The 8,594-nt window shown below is 44.7% G+C and overlaps 1 protein-coding gene across 4 annotated transcripts in view; it reads right to left on the bottom strand.

The window, feature by feature from the left end:
* The window catches only part of dac (dachshund family transcription factor), a 197,775-nt gene that overhangs the window by 105,872 nt on the left and 83,309 nt on the right, over nucleotides 1-8,594 (bottom strand). The window lies entirely within an intron of this gene.

Raw genomic sequence — 8,594 nt, 5'->3', positions numbered from 1 at the left:
TTTCCCTTCTTCTCTCTTTCTCTCGTTAGTCGGCAACACGGAGCGATAATATATGCGCAGTCACGTTTTTTGATCGATGCCACGTACCTTCGGCACGTGTCTCCCGTCGCGGGGAAAACTCGCGAGAAGAACGACAAGACGTCGCGCACCATGTCTCGCTATTTGTTATACTGACACGCAGTATTAGCATTGATATGTTTTCTCCTAAAATGTAATTCGGTGTCTATATGCAATCCTATATATTCGATTAACATAGATTTACTTTGGCATCTAACAATCACGTTTAATCACGTTATACCCCTACCCACAGAGTATCCTATGAGCGAATACACACATCTATTTGAAACATATCGAGGTCAACCCCTTCCCGCTTAGGTGAGGATGAAATCTCGAATTCTTTCTTAAGTGGTCTAGGATAAACTCGACGGTTTCAGAGAGCTCTCTATCGCGATTTATTATGTCTTTCTTAGAACCGTCATCCACGCCGACCTATGAAATATTGGATAAACTATACTGTTGTCATTGCCAACCTGACCGGCGTGTACTTTTGGAGCCCAGACTGAGCGCGAGAGAGAAGAAGGAGAAGAGGGAGAAGCAGTAGGGGTATGGAATCAGCGGTGCCTATTCATTACAAATTATCTAAATGGCAGTGATTTCGGCGGACCGGCTGGCCGTTTGACGAGTAAGTGGCGGGTTCGTCGGTCCCAGTGACTGTCATTCCGTGCTGGCCGCGAGCCAATTGGCAGCCAACGGCCAGCGGGCGACCGAATCGTTCGACAACCACTGCGGGACCCGGCCCATGACCGGCCCTAAAATTGGACTTATTACAACTTATAGAGCGCGATTTGAACGCTCCGCTCAATAACATACATTATCCCCAATCCATATGATTTAATGAAATCCCTCTAAACTCGCCACTTAGCCTCAGTACCTTCTCGCGCAGCGCCCCTTTTTGTATATGTGCCTTCGCACAGACTGGCACGTATATGCGCGAAAGGAAGGAAGGGTGAGACCGAGAAACGGATACAAAAGCAAGAAAGAAGACACGTTATATTGTAGATACCTAAAAAGCACGTTTCGCGATTTTTACAGCCCCGACAATACGTATTTACCAACCACAATGCACGCAGCGTCGGCATTTCACGATCGATGAAGATGTTTCGAGGTCCTTGACGCGTGACGCTACGCACATCGCTCGTCTCCCTCGGAGAAAGATAAGAACGATGCGTGCGCGTCCTTCACTTTTTTAAATGTCAAATATCCATCGTCTACGTTCAACGCTTCATTCATAATAAACGAATACTCGAGCAAGAGAGTGGACATGCGACGCACAATTATACCTGAGAATCGTCGCGTCTGGTAAGAACGGACATCTTTCGAGAAGACATCGGGCAAAGGCCCAAAAGAAGGAGGCCATTCCGAGCGGCTCAATCACCCTCCGGTCGCTGGGACCCTAAAGCCAAATGCGAAAGACGATAAAACACAATTTGAGCTAAAGACTGCACTCCTATAACCTCCTGCCTCCTGCCTCCGCGCAGACGATGAACGCTCCCCGCCACCTCCCCTGGCCCTTCCCCTCCCGGAGCTGATGAGGTGACAACCCATAATTATACAGACCGCTTTCTGTCTGAGGCTGACTGCGGTGGCATGCAGAGGAGAGGCCTCCATCATCCTCCTCCGTTCTCCTTCGCTCTCGCCCCGCCGTCGCCTCATCTCTTACCTCTTACCCCTATTTCCTTTTCTCCATTCTTCTCCGTCTCTTTTCCGTTCCTCTCCCCCTTCATCTGCGTTTCCCCCTTTCGCCATTCTTCTCCATTTTCTTCTTCTTCTTCTTCTTCTGTATGCGTGTGTGTGTACGTGTACGTGTACGTGTGCGTGTGCGTGCGTGTTTCTTATTCTCAAGTTGGTCCAGGAGGTTCCGGGCCTCAACCATCCTGACGCTTAATAGTGATATGTACGTTTTCTTCACGTGAGGAAGAGTCGAAGGTGGAGCGAGTCGAAGTGAAATGACGGAGGGGGAGGAGGCAGACTGACCGGAGTAGTCGCTTCCACCCGTGCCACGCCGTCCCGTGCCCGTAGGAGAAGAATAACTTCTGCTACTTCTTTCCTGGTGTTAATTACAAAACGCGAGAATAAATTGCCAGGCTAAATGAGTGTCCGGTATCTCTCGTCGGTCTCGTCACGTCTCTTCCTTCGTCCTACGACTCGCCGCCGCCACGACGGTCGAATGAATGAAGGCTAAACTACACACGTATGTACAACAAATGGAATTTATTAAGTATCACAAAATCGATTTCTTCTCTTAGTAAGTGATAAACTACAACATTATGATACCCCTGTAATTCAAAGATGTATTATATTTCATAAAATTTCAAAAAATTTAACATATATATACATATACATAAAGAAAAAGATCAATGTATGTATATTAATATTAAGACACAATTTACTCTTCATCCGATATAAATTTATCGAGCGGAAATTAAATTTGCATAAATTTTATAACAATAAAAACTATTTCAGTGCAGCTAGTTTCGTGTTTGATCTTCGAAAATATTTTCCCCCGAGGCTTGCGCGTCGCGGGATTTCGACTCGCCGCACCGTTGCGGTTCTTTTCGTCGAGGTAAAGGACCATACGCTTCTTTCGGTCGACCAACTACCGGCGAACAGAGGGCCATGTGAAATTATTCGGAAGATATGCTCTTTGTGCTCGCTTTCTCCTCTCTAATATCCTCGATGTACCCGCGATCCCGTCACCATTGTTCTTACCAAACGACGAAGCCCCCGCTCATCCTGCTCCATCATAAGCACGCTTATATACTTGTAAGGGCGTGTTTGTGCTTAGGCACGTATACGTTTACCCTTGACACCGACTCCCTCGAAACCCTTGGATTTAACCCTCGAACACCGACCCTCCGGCTACGGCCGATGACATCGCGACTCATCGAGTACCGTTGCTCTCTTCCGCGTCCGTTTCGAATTCCGATCGTCGAATCACAAACCTCGACTCTCGATTTCTCTATTGAGACAGTGCGTCAGTGATCGCGTTTATCTAAACGCAAGAATCTGGGCCGATTGAAGATAAAATGAAGCGTAACGGAGAGACGCGCAATTGCCGTGGCATATACACATGCAACGAAATAACCAATATTGTTCTCCGAGCGTGTGTTAGTACATAAACAGAAGACGGGAAACACAGTTTCGCGCAGAAGGAATCCGGTTTTTCAAGTAATCGAGAGCTGAAGCAAGCAACCAGTCAGACAGCCAGCCAGCCAGTCAGCCAGCCAGCTTACCAGGCGAACATCTCAGGCCAGTAAGTAGGCAGGCAGGCAGCCATCGAGGTAGCTTCTAACGTTTGTTGAGTCTGGAAAGAACGGAGGAGAGAGTGGATGCCATAGGTATCCACACCTCCTTGCTCCTCCTCCGCTTTACCGTATTCCTCTTTCCTCGTTTTCCTTCTTCACCATCCTTCTTAATCGATCGATCGGACAACACGGAACATGTTGAGATGCACAGGTATCCCGCGACTGACGAGCAAACAAATCTATGTCTTATTAGCCGCAGACAATTATAACTTGAATAACTCACAAATAATATTCATATAATACTTGTTACGTTAAGTTAATAATACTGATTTTAATCAATGCCTGTCTGCATAATGTAGCGTTGTATGTATAAAAAATATTTCCCGCTATTTCTTACAGTTCTTCCATGTCGTGGAAAACGTCGCGAGAGTGTTGAGACATAAGCATCTTACAGTCGATAAATAGAAGCTTATACAGAGAAGGTTACGAGGAAGAAGAGAGAGCAACCAATCTTGTTCGCGGTGCACTAGTAATGGTAATAACGTATGAAAGAAACGGTAGGACTTTCCTTTTCGAGATTACACCGAATCCTCGTGCCGCATCCTCAGAGTCCTTCCTCTTCCTTCAATCTCCGTCTCCCTTCTATATCTTCGTATACCGCTAGAGATACTTTTGTTTCTTCCCACTCCTCTTGCACGCAGTCCAGTATTTGTTCTTCCAACGTCTCTTCTTCGCTATGAGAGAGAATCATCCAAGGGCAGTAAACCCTTTGATATATAGTCGAAGGTTTTTAGAGTTCTGTCAGCCACGCCCACAATCAGCCTTAGTATTATTTACACTCCTCGTGCTCGTAGACGATCATCTCTCTCATAGATCTCGTCCTTTTCTCTCTTTCTACATGCCTCTTTCTCTTCTCCTGCATTCTCTCCTTTTCCATCTTTTCGTCCTCCTCCTCTTCTTCCTCATCCAAGTCAAAGCTAACGTCATCTCTACCCCTTCCTTTCCCCTTCGTCTTCGTCTTGATCACCGGCCTTTCGTCCGGTAAACTTTTTAACGATTTCCTCAACGTATTCTGTCGCTTTGTCTTCGGGCGCCCTGCATAATATAACAGTGCCAACCCGGAGGCCATTGGGGATCTTGAATCTTCTTTTGTTCCTATCCTATCTACTCCCTTGCCCCCTCCTTTTCTCCGCGATCTTCTTTTGCTTCGCTGATCTTCTCCAGGAGGGCCAAGCCCTCCGATGAACATACTCCGAATTTATAAAATTAGGTACGATCGCGGCTGCGTCTCGCGAAATTATCTATCCCCAACGACCTCTTACACTCCTCTCTCTCAATCGTACCCGCGGGGCCAGATTTCGGGTTTCGTTCAGCGTCTAAAAGCGCACCCAGCAGAAAAAAAGGACCGACCAGCCGAATATAAATCGACGCATATTTTATTCGACGTGAAATTTATTGGCTCGAAGAAACCGCCTAAAATTTCGGCGATCCGACTATCGACGTCGTTCGAGCGCCGATTAATTTCATCCAATTGTCGACATTTACCGCGCGTTGTTCTCCGTGATATGCTCGAGGCACGATCGCACTCGTTCGCACGCAAGGTACAATCGTCTCGATCGATTCCATTTCTCTCGAAAGATAAGAAAGAAGAGGTCTGTTGAAAGGCGCGTGAAACGTCAGACGATAAAGACAAACAGACAAAACATTACATTTCGAAATCGCTCTGGCCGTCACGAAAAATTGTATCCGAGCCTAATCTCGAAGGTAAATCTCTCCCGCGGGCTAATCAAAACCAAGGATCAAACCTGGGGCCCATGTTCCCGAACCATCTGCCTCTGCTGCCCGCCGGCCAGCGTTGCAATAGTCCGGCCCGGCTATCCGCGTGGCGAACTTTCGTTCAGTCCCACCCGGGTCGATACTTTTCACGTGATCATGCAACATCGCTTAATCCTCTGCATAAACATTGTATTGTATTTCGCACAGGAGATGCTCCCATTATATCATATTTTGTTATTAATATTTTCTGACTGGATGGATCCAGAAGCTGGTACGGGCCGCTTTTGTGCATCGACGAGCGTAAAAAGAGGGAGAGAATGGGACGGAAAGGACGATGGCGCGGGAGAGACGGAGAGCGAACAGTACCGGTTTTCTTGATCGTACGATACCCGCCAGGTATTTTCATTATTCGCGATCTATCTAGCCTAAAAAATATCACCGAACATATTGTTCAATCATATTGTTCGTTCATAACTATTAATTATATATTTATTTAATAATAAATTTGTTACATACTGTTTCTTCGTAACATATAATAATATGACGTTTTAAATTAATGATGGGATTGTATTTCATCAATAATTGGTAAAAGCTAATGAAGCTAAAGAGAAATTCATCACAATCGATGCAGTAGTTGCAACCGAGCAACATTACAGAATTGCGCGTATGTAGTCGCAATAAAGTCACGAACGTTTATAAAATTTTTATGATGACCAGGTTTATGTCTTTTGATATGCACCACGTGAGTCCAATTGTTGAGCGTTTTAAAGCCGCGCGTTCTGCTTTCCGCGTGCGTATTCATCCGCGCTTACCAGTCTGTGGACGACGTTGTTTATCATTTTATGCGATTATTAAAGCAAAGATTAAGCCGCGCCGTTAAAGCGGCGCAACGTGCGCGGATTACGCTCATGCAGGGGAATCGACGATTCGCGGGATCCACACCGGGATCTCTCGCAAAGAACGTTGTAAAATTCGACATTTCCAGGTACGAGAGGCCACGGCTAATTTGTGAGGACGGCTATTTTCACGCGCGTAGCACCGGTTGCGGCGCACAAACGAGCCCATCATTTTTTGATCGCTCTCGAAAGACATTCACCCCCGCCGTCAAGCCGACCTTTTATGACCGGAAAACAGCGGCCGGTGTCGATTCCCATTTGCTCGCTCTGTTATTTTTCTGTTAGCCCTCCCACACCCCGTAGTTACCACCAGCCGGCCCTCGCTTTTTATTTCCCGCATCGCGCGTTTGTTGGTCACGAGGGCCGCGCGTACGAATTACACAGAAATATTCGCGCGCGGACAAAGCGGCTGGCTCGTTGATTCGCAAGTTAATTGAGCGGCGCGGCACACTCGTCGGACCACTAACGAGTAAATTGTTGACTACCACCACTGCCACCACCATCACCACCACCACCACCCACCACCAACGCCATCGCCATTGCACCACCGGGCCAGCGCGAGACCGCGTGCGGAAATTGTACAGATTTTTGAGCCAATTAGTCGCGATTTTAATCGCAGGAAATTGCCGTCACTTTGCCCAAAAAGCGTTTCACTTTCGCTGATCTCCACTGTCGGTGTCGGACTCTGCGATTTCGAGCACGCGCGATCGATGTAACGTACCTCGCTGTCCCGTACACGAATCGCATTAAAAACATATAGATTAACACAGAAAATATCACAAAAAATATCACGCTACCTCAAAGGAACAAAATAGTTTTCCCGCAAAATGCAAAAGAAAAAGTTTTCTAGAACGTAAAAGTCACTGCAGGATATCCTAAGTTTCGATAAATCAATGACGTGCGCAAATACAACTAAAAAATTGACTATCTCGAGGCACTATATTGATAGTATGATGACAGATTAATTACTACGTAATTTTTTAGTTTATCTTTAAAAATATTTTCAATTTTAAAACCTGTACACTGAAAAAAACTAAATTTAATAAATATTTGTTTAAATAATTCTAAATAAATATTCACTAAATGTAAACATTTATTTGAAACAAAAACTATTAATTTCATTTAACTGTCATTTTTTTATAACATGATATTTATTTACTGTAAGTAAATGTTTACTTACAATTAGTAACATTCAAAAAAATATGTATTAAGTTATAAAATAAATTTTCTTCAGTGCAAAATATGCGTAAATATGTCATATAAAAGTTTGAAACAATTTCTGTAATAATGGTACTCTTCACCTGTTAAAAATCGCTGCATTATTTCATCAATTATTTTACACTTTTGTGTGACAAATCGAACAGATGTCTCAGCTTGCCATATCAATATTTTACTGCAAGTTTCAGGATTACAAAATTATTATGTTTTTAAGAGAAAACTAAAAAATAAAACTAATCTGATGTCATACAATCAATATGGCACTTCAAGATAGCCGAGCTTTAAAATCCATAATTCCACAAGATATACACAGTAATGATTTTCAAACTATTGGCAACTTTGGAACAGAATCCGTGGAGAATCCTAGACCTTACGATGGATGGGCGGATCTGCGGGAGCATCGTAAATGTGCCCCCAGGTCTTCGTGGAATAAAAAGGACAACAGTGCAGAGCGCGAGGACAGTCGTAATTAAGTCGTACTAAAATTCCGTCGTGCCTCGTGAGAGCTTTGAAAGGCGGCACAGATTTTATAGCTGTGGCCCTCGCAACGGCCGACGCGTATATGTATGTATTATACGTACGCATGTGGTGCGTGTCTGTATCCATCGAATGCTCCTTTATTTTCTCGCGGGACCGAAGAAATGTTGTTGCAAATGCATGTCCCGCGACGAAACCAGTGTTTCTATACGATATGCTGCGATTCACCATTCCTACCAGCTTCAGCCACATTCTCTACGCCGCGCCGTAAAGGAAAAGCTCATAATCACAGAGATAAGGCTCGATCGAACATCCCTCTGCATTCACGCGAGTTGTATTTTTCTGACGCGTGATTGCGGGAAGCAGTTTACAGTAAAAGGGATATCAATAATACGTTATATTAATAATGCTCTTTTTTCTCATCGTATGCTAAGACCTCGTGCTCTTTCTCTCTCGTGCACGTGCAAACTCTTTCGACTTTTTTTGCCTCTTCTCGTTGACGTCTTCATTTGCAACGCTGGCTGTGCACGGGCTCTTTCCTCGCGACGCAAAAAGTGATGAAACGCGAAAATTCTTGACACGATTAATTTACGGTCACGCGTCGTGCAGTAAAGGCGTTACAAAAATGAAGAGGTTAATACATGCGGTGCTTTTGTTACTCCGATTAACTCTGGCGCCTTCTTACATTTCCCTTCGCAGCCTCCGCTGAGATGTAGCCACTTTTTCATTGTACTGTGCGTCGCTCTCTGTTTGTTTCCTCTCGTAAAAAACAATCAAGCACGACCACATCGTACCGGATAAAAAAATAGTAAACCTTGATTGTAAATGATGAGGAGTAGAAAATCGACTATGACGAGTAGAAAATCGACTGAATCGTTACTGACCTGACACAAAGGCAAAAAATAATAGACCGACTGTATAG

Source organism: Mycetomoellerius zeteki, unplaced genomic scaffold (assembly GCF_001594055.1).
Source record: "Mycetomoellerius zeteki isolate Tzet28-1 unplaced genomic scaffold, Tzet1.0 scaffold149, whole genome shotgun sequence".
Lineage (NCBI taxonomy): Eukaryota > Metazoa > Arthropoda > Insecta > Hymenoptera > Formicidae > Mycetomoellerius > Mycetomoellerius zeteki.
This window is presented reverse-complemented; position numbering and strand designations above follow the sequence as displayed.